At 40.3% G+C, this 12,245-nt stretch overlaps 1 long non-coding RNA gene across 2 annotated transcripts in view; it reads left to right on the forward strand.

Annotated features, from left to right (window-relative positions):
• LOC133251693 (uncharacterized) overlaps positions 1 to 12,245 on the forward strand; it is a 690,054-nt gene that overhangs the window by 301,902 nt on the left and 375,907 nt on the right. For both annotated transcript variants that reach the window (XR_009737739.1, XR_009737740.1), the window contains exons 5-6: positions 3,434 to 3,508; positions 6,719 to 6,876. This is a non-coding gene — a long non-coding RNA (uncharacterized LOC133251693). The remainder of the gene's footprint in view (positions 1 to 3,433; positions 3,509 to 6,718; positions 6,877 to 12,245) is intronic.

Here is a 12,245-nt window from a genome sequence, read left to right on the forward strand (position 1 = left end):
AGGCTTTGGTTCTACCCATTCTGGAAGGTTTTGTATGTATATTCAAATTCATTACTAGTGATTCATTTTATTTTAAAGACTTGGTCTATGTGTGATTGTATTTGAAAAATCTGTGCAGTTGGGGAGACTGTAATATTTCTGTGGAGAAATCAATTTGATAAAAGAAAATAAAAGAAATTCATTAAAGAATGAAGCCAAATAGAGAGTACAAATACCTGAATAAATGATTGAGGGATAAACAGGCTAAGCAGTACCTAAGTGTGAGCTTTTATTTTTATTAAACAGACTGCCAGAAGGCTAGAAAGTGGTTAGAATTGGAACATTCTGATCACCGTGGTCAGTTTCCTGAAGAAACTTAAAAAAAACCCCAAAACTGTATTTTTCTTATAACTGATTTTGATGCAGTAAAATATTCAATCTCCTTTTAATTTTTTTCAAGTATTTTTCATTGGTGGTGGAGGGTGGGGATCAATTACTTATAATAATATAAGAAAACCAAGTTGTGGCTAGTTTTATGTTTCTTATTCTGCCTTAATCTCTTGCAGCTAGCTCGGTGCTAGTTGCACCTAGCTCGAGGGTGCTGGCTCGGAGTCTCACCGGGCTCCCCTGGGAGAGGGTGGGCTCTGTGTGTTCACGTGGGAGGCAGGCTGAACAGAGTGGTCCCAGAGGCAGCACCACGTGCCTTTTGGATCAGCGGCCCCTCAGGTGGGAGGTGCAGAACTGAGAAGTCCAGGCACACAGAGCTCCTCCCCAGAGCAGCATCCCCGGTCAGTGGTACCAAGCTTGGCCAAGGATTAAAAGATGCAAGCTCCAGGGATCCAGACAGACATTCCAAGCTAGCATATCCAAGAGTGGATCCTGGAAAGCTGCCTTCTTAACCTGGAGATCAGCTAGAATTCCACACTTCTATTCTAAGTTTTTTGTGTAGAAGGAGTGACCCCCCCCCCTCTTTGCTCCACCGGCGTGGTTGCAGCCACGTAGGGCCCATGAATAACCACCACCATGTTCTGGAAGAGTAAGACTTGTCTTCGGGGCAAGCTTCTCAGTACATCCGCCTCTTAAGCCTCCACCCACCTCTCTCAAGTCGACAGCTTTGCTGCGTGGTAATCTGAATTTGACAGTTTCATCCAGTTTCCCCATTTTGCGGCTTGGCTTTGCCCTGACCGGTTATTGCTGCTGCTGCTAAGTTGCTTCAGTCATGTCCGACTCTGTGAACCTCATAGATGGCAGCCCACCAGACTCCCCAGTCCCTGGGATTCTCCAGGCAAGAACACTGGAGTGGGTTGCCATTTCCTTCTCCAATGCATGAAAGTGAAAAGTGAAAGTGAAGTCACTCAGTCACGTCTGACTCTTATTAGGTGGCTAATAACCATGTACCTTAAAGATACATATTGGTGTATAATCATTTCAGTAAAATTACTTGGGAATTGCAGAAAATGGAACTTTACCTATTGAAGTGCCATGACTTTTTTTAAAAAAAGTTAAAACTCCTCAGCTTTCACCAGGCATTGAAGCTTTGTATGTTTCCTGATGATTCAGAATTGTCATTAAAATATGACTTATTTTACTGAGCTATGCAGTATATTATGGAAGTCATTGAAGCAGATAATTTTCTCCTGCATTTTAATCCTATGTTGTTACGGGTTTTGGTTTGCTTGTGTGCTGCTGTTAGCTCTGCCTTTTCCTTGAAAGCCAGCTGTTTCTGTACCGCTGTCAGTACGTACACATGCTTTCATTTCTGTTTCTGATCTCTGTGGGCTGTACTCCCACATAGCCAAACTGCTGAGAACTAGGTCTTATTTAGAACGAGCTGGATTTTGGGCAAAGCTCTGGCAATCTTTCCTGAGAGTCACTGTCCAGCTCTGGGAGAGGAATACTGTGACTTGTATTCTGGCTGCCCAGAAGGTTTTGTTTACTTGTTGGCTTTGATTGCATGATTGTGTCTCAGAGGACCCTGTGTTGTTGCAGTGGTTAGTTCTGAATTGCTGAGGAGTTATTGTTTAGAATGTAAAACTTGGAACAAGCATGTGTCCACATGTGTCAGCATGCTCCTGTCTCACACACTCAGGATGGAGGGAAAGGATGCAATGTCCAGCTGGAATGCGGAGCAGACACAGTCCGATCAGTGATTTTTCTTTCCCTCTTGGGATGGCGGCCATGCTGGGTCCTGGGCTGCAGCAGGAAGGAGACCCAACTTCTCTCTTTCCTGTTATTTTGCCCCCAGAAAAACTGCTTGGCAACTGTCATAACTTCACAGCCCCTTGCATGCTTGGTAGTTTAGGAAAATGCAGCTCCTTTAAATATGCTGATAGTCTAAGCAAAGAAAAGCACCTGCAGGGTTATCTTATGGGAGCAAAGGGCTGAGGCGCAATGTGCAGAGAAAAACTGCCACTGCCCTGGCTGTTCTGAGCAAGGCGATTGGTGCCCCAGAGCGGCCATGTGAGACACACGGCTGGGGGACAGGAGGAAGGATGTTCCTAACTTACAGGCTCAGTCATAGTAGACCCCTTGGTGGTGACAGGTAGGGCCACTGCTTATAGGAGACATATTTACCAAAGCCCATAATTGATGCATGTATTTTTGAGGTCAGTGAGAAGGACCTCCTCCTGGCTTTCTGCTCTTTGCCATTAACACCATAAATCCACCTGCCAAAAAATGAGAGCCATCACCAAGCTTTCTTGGCTTCACCTTTATTTATTTATCTCTACAAAGCTTACTTCCTCTCTTTCTCTCTCTTTCTTCCTGCCTCTCTCTTCTTTGCTCCTCATTCCTTTTGGACCTATTTCCAAAGTATATTTTATTTAACTACTTGATGCACATTGACTGGGTGTGAAGAGAGGGAAAATCGTATTCATGACTATCGGGGTCTCCGTGCCTGTAGTCAGGATGATACAGGGTGCACTAAATAGGATGGTCTCCATGGTGAGGGGGTCACAATGTGCCAGGCTTTTGTGAGATGAAATGCATGGCATATGTCTGGGCATACTTGAAGTCTGCGGTTTCAGAGTTCTGATCCTGAGTTTATCTTGACTGATCAGCATGCAAGGCAGAATCAGAGTGTATCAGAACAAGTGGCAAAATGCGATAGAGCTTCAAAATGACTTAAAAATGAAACCAGAAAAAAAGAGGTTAGAATAAAGTTAATAAATTAATATTTTATTTGTTCAGCTGTAATGTCAGTGGCTATTTTTTTAAAAAACAATTAAGCAGTTATTTCAGCTTTTAAGGGACAGATTTTTAAGTCCTGACAAGGATTTATGATGAAACACTGTGCCAGCTCATATTCTTGTGTTAACGATGCTGTAAGAGAAAAGTTTAGGACCTTTGCAATAAGTATCTTGTTTTTCAAATATTAAGCTAATTTCAAATATTGACTTTTAAATTTTGTTGTCATATTTGTTGTGAAAAATTACTGTGTTTTTATACTTTCAAGGTTTTTTAATCTGTGGGCCTCCACTCAGTCATCGATGGGAGAAGATTTCAGTTGGAGCTGCTTTGGCTTACAAAGGTAATTGTAGCTGTTTGTGGAGAAAGGCTGACCTTATAACCCCTCACCAATTTATCCAGAGACTAAGTACCGTCCTTTGTCGTATAGCTGCCATATACCTTTTAAATGTGCATTATTTCATATTTGTTTTTTACCAGGTGATATTTAGAGACAAGGATAAAGTGACATTGAATGTAAAAGAAGAAAGTATTGGTAAAGAAATATTCAAGGAGGTGTGTTCAAGTAGAAGGGGACAAGGATAAACCTGTGGCTGATTCATGCCGATGTTTGGCAGAAAGTAACACAGTAGTGTAAAGCAATTACCCTTCAATTAAAAATAAATAAATTTACCAAGAGACATGTTCAGAAAGCACAGGGTATTTGACTTCATCCTTTGATTTTATGGTCCCTGTAATTCACTCTTGGTTTTACTATGATCCTTAGATGTATATGTCTTTTTGAAGCCAGACATAGAATAGGTGTCAGGAGTATGGGATCCTAGAGTCTGATTGACAAGTTCCATTCTGGCATCACCCTTAGTTATGTGATCTTGAAAAATTATTTAAGCTCCCTGGGCCTTATTTTACTCCTTTAAAAATGGAAGCAATGAAACTGTTTTCCTCATAGGATTGTTGTGAAATTATAGATCATGAATTTAGAGCACATGGCTCAGTGCTTGGCATGCAATTAGATGCAGCGAATGTCTGTAACTTCTGCTTAGTCTGTTCTAGCTGCAAATGAATTTCTTTTCAAATTCTGACAAGCTAAAGACACTTCTAAGATTAAGTGAAAAGGCAGTTGTCCTTGAAAGAGGCCTACAGGTGGCATAAGTTAGGTGAATTAAACACAATAAACAGAGGAAAGCAATAAAATCCACTTCACAGGCATTCAGAAAATATTTGTTATAGTAGAGAGAATTGATGATTAGGTATTAGGGACTCATAGATTTATAGACTCTCTGGATTGGGTGTGGAAATGTAAGTAAATATCATCCTGCCCAACTATCCCATTTAGTGTTTTCTTGTCCTTACTGTATTCCTGTGGAATAGACATTCATCCTAATACTTGAACCCTTCCCCTGATGGAACCCCATCCATGAGCAGCTAGGTCTTATTATGTGAAAAATCTTTTAGTTTGAGCTGGTCTGCTCCTCTTGTTCTCACTCATCCTTTCTAACTTGGCTTCTGTGGCTCTTCATACATCAGTGACTCACAACTTTGAATATACTTATTTTCTATATTTTCCACTTCCTTCTTTCCAGATGTAAATTCCCAGTTCCTTCAACCTTTCTCAAATGACATGATTTCAAGTCCTCTTATGTTATGATTGATAACTTTAGGACTGGACTTATTTCAGTCAGAAATTATATTTTGCTATGAACCAATAGGAACCACCAAACTAGAGGCTTAAAACAGAAGGGAGTTTATTTTTGTCTCACATAGAAGAGACCCTGCAGTAGACAGCTCCGTGGTGACTCAGCGGATTCATCAGGGACCCAGGACCTTCTAGGTTTCTCCTCTGCCTGAAGGTGCGATTCTCGTTCTCAGGCTCTGGAGGTGGCCACTGTGGCTACAGCCACCAGTGTTCCCATTGCAGGCAGGGAAAAATGGGAAGAGCCCAAAGCAATAGAGTGCAAGCCTCCTGAGTCTGCTCTCCTTTTAAGGAGCTTTTTAGGACACATTAACAGCAACTTCTATTTCTTACTGGTCAAATTGTATCACATGCCCAATTCTAATGCAAGAGAGGTGAGGAAATGTAGTTTTTAAGCAATGTTTTGTTGCTACCCTAGATAAAAGCAGGGTTCTTTCGGTTTAAAAAAAAAAAAAAGAGTAGGTTAAATATAAGATATGCAGTGGATAGTCTGCATCAGGATGTCCTCTTAATATATCCTCTTCTGAATTGTGGCTCCCCTGCTTCAACAACAGTCTAGATATGGGATGACCCTGAGGAGAAGAATGGGACTGTGTCTGTCTTTGGAAACCCAACTTCAGAATGTGGTACTGATTGATGGAAGATCAGAGAAAAAACACAGAGCAGTCCTTCCTTACTTGGGCAGATCTTTGTTTATCCAACTGATCTGAGCTCAGAGCCAATAATCTAACTGTTTACTAAGGCTTCCTATCTGTTGAAAGTTGAACACCTGCTCTTTGCTGGCCTGTTTTCTGCTCTACAGTATCATCGGTGCACAAATATAGCAGGACCATAAACCAGTTTCCAGTTGTGCTAATTTCTTCATAAAGGCATAACTTATTAAAAGCTTATCAATAAATGGCATAATTGTAAAGTCATTTTATAAACGTGTGTAAGTTACTTAATAAAGTTCTGTATGGCATATGTGTTAGTACCAATGATATTTTAATAAATTACTCCAAAGTACAGTCCTGTTGGGATGGATGGCACCTACAAAATTCATCCAACCACATTTTGATAGCTTTTTTTCTGTCCAAGAATCCCAGATTCACTGGAAGGGGAATGGGAAGGAGGAAGCATAGTAGTAACCTTTCAGAAACACTCTAAATAAAAGCAAAGAAAATGCATGCTTACTATACAAGGAGTCTTGGAAACTTATTCCTGGTCTCTGAAAGTAAAAGATGAGATGAATTGGTGTATCACTGACATCAACCAGTCACCATTCTCTCTAGAGAGAAACTTAGACCTCGATAGCTCAACTAGTGGTTGTGGTATAATAGTCAAGGGCCTTCTTCTTGCCTAAGTCTAATGAATACAAGCATGTGATGAGTAACTTCATTCCAAAAAACTTGAAAAATGCCTCAATTGGTTTGTTCTCTGGCCCATTAGACAAAGATTGTTTTCAGCACCAAGAACGCTGGCATTTAACATCACTTAGGAGGCCAAGTTGAAGAGTATACTCTTTTCATGTTGTTTTCTACTTCATTTCTGTGTTAGAGATAGGAGTGGAATGTAAGCTCACAGTCCAAGAATAGGTGAATAGGTGGATGAATGCAGATTGCATCTGGTCTCCACATACTCTTAGTTGATTCTTGGAGAATTTTATCTGACATTCAATGAAAGCTTCTCTTCGGGAGGTTTTCCTATTAGCTCATAGGAAAAAGTGACAAAAAAAAAAAAAAAAGTTAAATATATGGTTACTGATTTCATAAAGGCAATGGTAGCTTTTGTGGTAGGGGGAAAAAAGTCCAAAAATGCATTTTACTTATAATCATTAGCTCGTGTTTTCTGTGAGTTTCAATATGATCATATATTTTGCAGTGCTCCCAGCAGGTACTAGTGGTAAAGAACCCACTTGCCAATGCAGGAGATGTAAGAGATGCGAGTTCAATCCCTGATTCAGGAAGATCACCTGGAAGAGACCATGGCAACCCACTGCAGTATTCTTGCCTGGAGAATCCCATGGAGAGAGGAGCCTGGTAAGCTACAGCCCATAGGGTCACAAAGAGTCGGATGCCACTGAAGCTAGTTAGAACGCACACATTCATTTATTTAATGAATATTGCTCATTTACTTTGTACCTACCATATGCTTGGTATTGTGCTAAGTTTGGAGAATGCATAAATCTGTGAGAAACTGTTTCTGCCCTCATAAAACTTATGATTAAATGGCTACTGACAGCTTACCTTTGTATTGTGTTTTGAAGTTTTTCAAGTGCACAAGCATTGTAACAAAATCTTTAAGAAAATCTCAAGGGAAGTAGGGTAGACAATAATAGTCCCATTTTAAAAATGAAGAAATTGAGGCTCACAGAATATTAAGCAACCTATCTGATTGCACAGAAAGTTAGTAGCAGAGAGTGTTGATTGTTAATTCTTCTAAGTTTCACATTTTAATGGAAAGAGTTATTTTATATGTGAAAATTTCCTGTAAGAACCTTAGGTGAAGTTGGATGTCTGTTTTTAACCTCTTACAGTAATAATAATGTTCTGACCTAGATTCATGAAATATAGGTATTTCATCCAGACTGACTTACATATTGCAGATCTGTACTATTGATCAAATGTCATGAAAAGAAATAGCAATTGAATTTGTTGGTTGTTGAACCTACTTTGTAGTCAAAATTCTAGTGGTTTCAGAATGACTGGAGTCTGCCAGTTAAGGTTTGACTCTTATCATATGGCAGCTGTGGTAAACTTCATAAAGACTCACAGGCAGTTAAGAAGTATGTAGTTCAAAGTAAATCATATTTAAAGGATTACTTAAGAAAATGGGATCATGTCTCCTATATCCCAAAGAAGTCAGATAACATTTTTTTTTTTTTTTAACATCACCAAAAACAGACTTTCCCTCCTTTAATCTTCTTTCCACACAACTTTTGTTTCTTATTTCAGAGTAGATTTTGTGATGGTTTCTCTCTCTCTTAATATAGCCTTCTGTGAGAAAGGTTAATCTTTGCAGGATGGAAACCACAGAAAATACGGACATGGTCAGCAAATGTTATTACTTCTTTTTACAGGAGGCAGAGTGTCTGAACCAGTGATTCTCAAGCCTGGCACATACCAGGGCCAGCTGGGTGCTTATAAAATGTGCTGCTGCCTAGGTCCTAGTATGCCCAGAACCACACCATCTCTGGGGTGGGGCCCTGGCATTTGCATCATTTTCAGATATTCGTGGGTGATTCTAAGTGTGCAGGCCAGGGTTGAGAACAGCTAGAAGCTGCCATTTCTGTTGAAAGGATAGAAATCAAATCAAGCTAACTTATACTAAAGTGCAAACAGCTTTTAGTGTCATTTGAATTTCTGAAATCAGTATCTAGTGGATATTTTGGTCAGTGTGATGAACTCTAATGACAATAGCCAGGCAAGGGCAGAAAATGTTTCGAGCAGGAGACCATTTTGTACGTTTTGAATTTCACCAGTGTGATGGCTATCCCATCTCAGCTTAGAGAATTGCTTTCCTTATGCGGCCCTGGCTTTGAATTTAGCTTTAGCTTCCTAAAACCAAATGTGTTAAGACACTTATTTGATGCCCAGATTTGAGTAGATTTTTCTTAAAACTGGAATTAGAGGAAGAACCCCATGGACAGGGGAGCCTGTCAGACTACAGTTCATAGGGTTGCTAACTGTTGGACACGACTGAAAAGACTTAGAACACACACATAGAAATAGATTGAGTGCCCAGAGCCCTGGTGCCCACCTGCTTTACTCCTGTATCATTATAGCTCTATCTGTACAGGGAAAGCAAAATGGACACCCTGAAATAGTCAGTGGGATAGCAACATATGTGAAACCTAATTTTTTTTTTAAAGGTATTTTAGCTAATAAGGAAGAGTGTGGGTATCAAATTATCAAAGTATTTCTCAGATCTTCTAGTCATCTAAAGTGTATTCACCTATTTATTACATTTTCCTGTGTGTTAACCTGAGCTTAGCATTTATACATTCAGATTAGAATGCCTATTAGTTCAGTTCAGTGCAGTTCAGTTGCTCAGTCGTGTCCAACTCTTTGCGACCCCATGAATCACAGCACACCAGGCCTCCCTGTCCATCACCAACTCCCGGAGTTCACTCAGACTCATGTACATTGAGTCCATGATGCCATCCAGCCATCTCATCCTCTGTCGTCCCCTTCTCCTCCTGCCCCTAATCCCTCCCAGCATCAGAGTCTTTTTCAATGAATCAACTCTTCGTATGAGGTGGCCAAAGTACTTGAGTTTGAACTTTAGCATCATTCCTTCCAAAGAACACCCAGGGCTGATCTCCTTCAGAATGGACTGGTTGGATCTCCTTGCAGTCCAAGGGACTCTCAAGAGTCTTCTCCAATACCACAGTTCAAAAGCATCAATTCTTCGGTGCTCAGCCTTCTTCACAGTCCAACTCTCATCCATACATGACCACAGGAAAAACCATAGCCTTGACTAGATGGACCTTTGTTGGCCAAGTAATGTCTCTGCTTTTCAATATGCTATCTAGGTTGGTCATAACTTTCCTTCCAAGGAGTAAGCGTCTTTGAATTTCATGGCTGAAATCACCATCTGCAGTGATTTTGGAGCCCCAAAAATAAAGTCTGACACTGTTTCCACTGTTTCCCCATCTATTTCCCATGAAGTGATGGGACCGGATGCCATGATCTTCGTTTTCTGAATGTTGAGCTTTCAGCCAACTTTTTCACTCTCCTCTTTCACTTTCATCAAGAGGCTTTTGAGTTCCTCTTCACTTTCTGCCATAAGGGTGGTGTCATCTGCATATCTGAGGTTATTGATATTTCTCCCGGCAATCCTTATTCCATCTTGTACTTCTTCCAGCCCAGCGTTTCTCATGATGTACTCTGCATAGAAGTTAAATAAGCAGGGTGACAATGTACAGCCTTGATGTACTCCTTTTCCTATTTGTAACCGGTCTGTTGTTCTATGTCCAGTTCTAACTGTTGCTTCCTGACCTGCATATAGGTTTCTCAAGAGGCAGGTCAGGTGGTCTGGTATGCCCGTCTCTTTCAGAATTTTCGACAGTTTATTGTGATCCACACAGTCAAAGGCTTTGGCATAGACAATAAAGCAGAAATAGATGTTTTTCTGGAACGCTCTTGCCTTTTTGATGATCCAGCAGATGTTGGCAATTTGATCTCTGGTTCCTCTGCCTTTTCTAAAACCAGCTTGAACATCTGGAAGTTCCTCTCTTAGCAGTTTCCGAATAGCAGTTTCCAAATTCGAGGATCATTACTTCCTTAGCTCGTGAGGGTAAAAGCCAACCATGTTTCCATGTATAGATCTGTGGTTGGAATCTTACTCAGTTATTCTGATAGTTACAAAAGTAGGCATTGATTGATGTGTGATAGGAGAAGAGTATCTAATTTCAGGAATATTTTATTTTGGGAGCAGGTGAGAATTAAGGTTTTTGTTTTACTTTTTGCTTTTGTTTTATGTCTCGATGAATTCACCATTAAATCACTAGTATATATTTTTATGGGGCTTCCCTGGTGGCTCAGTGGTATAGAATCTGCCTTCAGTGCAGGAGCCGCAGGTGATGCGGGTTCAATCCCTGGGTCAGGAAGATCCCCTGGAGGATGGCATGGCTACCCACTCCAGTGTTCTTGCCTGGAGAATCCCATGGACAGAGGAGCCTGGCACTCTATAGTTCATAGGGTTATGAAGAATCAGACAGGACTGAATTGACTTAGCACATACATACACATACCTTTACAGACTATGCTTTTTCTATTCCTGTAACTATTGGAGTTTATTCTCACCTTTCCTCTTTTATATTGGGCGTGTTTGGTTTGGGACTTCCCTCGTGGTCCAGGGGTTAATACCCTGGTGTGGGTTTGATCCCTGGCCAGGGAGTTCCACATGCCTCTAGCGTGGTGAGGCCAAAAAAGATTTAAAAAAAATGTATATATTAGGTATATTTGCTTATTGCTAAACCTTTTCAGTTATTCATGATCCTAATTCAAATTTTTAGGTGAAATAAAATGCATTTCCTTTTAGATTATGTTGCAGACATCAAATGATTAAAAAAAATAAGAAAACACAACAAAGTAATTATTCTACCATGAGCTTAATGAGTCATGCTCTGGGGCAAAGTGGGGATTGGCAGAAGAAAGCAGTGAGGTGAAGAAAAGCAAAAAGTAAAAGCAGGCATGTATCATGAAAAACTCCAGCCAGGGCTGAGGGGCTGACCGCTATTGATGCTGCTTTATGATATGTGTCAAAATAAATGCAGGAAACAGCTTTTGCTTCAAAGTTTGGAATGCTGTGGTAACTGATATTTAAGTCAAGGAATGTTACAATTGGAAGAACTGACCTAAAGCTCTTTCCAAAACCATCAATTTTATTTATTAAACTTACTGACGAAAAGAAAAGTGACAAGACATAGATCATTTATTTATTTGACAAGGTACTCAGAGTTCTTTTCCTTGGTAGAGCAGCAATTAACATGGGTTTTATTATGCTCGGCATGTGCATTGCCCTGCTTTAAAATTGTTTACATATTTACTGGCAAGGCACTAATGAAAATAAATCAGCCCAAAGGACTTTTATCTCCCTGTCTGTGGAACACTGTGAAAATTGCATTTTTAATGGATGATGACCACAGTTGTTTTTAGGATTCCTGAATGAAGTCATGAAGTCTTAAGAATTTTGGAACCCAAAATTTTGACTCATGTTACAATTTGAGTAACTGCTTTATAGAAAAGGGCCTGGTCTAATTTTGAGCCCGTGGCTTCATTATCTCAAGTTGGAGGCTCATTTGCTGAGAATGATGATTATAAGTCCCATAATTAAGGCAAATTTTTACTTCGAGTTACTCAAGTTATGAGAAAAGAGATACATAGAAGTCACTATTTCTCAAATCAGGTGTCCTGTGCTACACTTTGGAAGTTATGTGTGCCTCAAAATAGAGTGTGGGTCTCTCTGCAAAAAAGGCTTAAATTCTCTCTCTCTCTCTTTTTTTTTTTTTTTTTTTTTGGAGCAAGATTTCTAAGAGACTTTAACATGCAAGTGGACATTGCGAATAATCAGGAAAGGACATGGCATTCAGCATTTCCCAGACTATTATCAAGCAATATCTATTGTCATCTCTTAGAACTCTTTTTCTCAGAACATAGTTAGGGGAAATCTGCCAGGAGCGATAGGGTTCCTCGTAAGTGCACAGCTGGCAATGAGCCACTCTGGGTCGCTGTCTTCCAGATGGTCATTGGTGCGCCTGATTCAAGAGCAGGGCTTGGGAGCCTCTTCTCTGTGCTACTTGTATTTGTACTTTCTGAGAGAGCGCATCCAGAGGAGTCTACTGGCCACTATCCAATATGTACATGCTAAGTTGCTTCAGTCCTGTCCGACTCTGTGCAGCGCT

Source organism: Bos javanicus, chromosome 7 (assembly GCF_032452875.1).
Source record: "Bos javanicus breed banteng chromosome 7, ARS-OSU_banteng_1.0, whole genome shotgun sequence".
NCBI classification, from domain to species: Eukaryota; Metazoa; Chordata; class Mammalia; order Artiodactyla; family Bovidae; genus Bos; species Bos javanicus.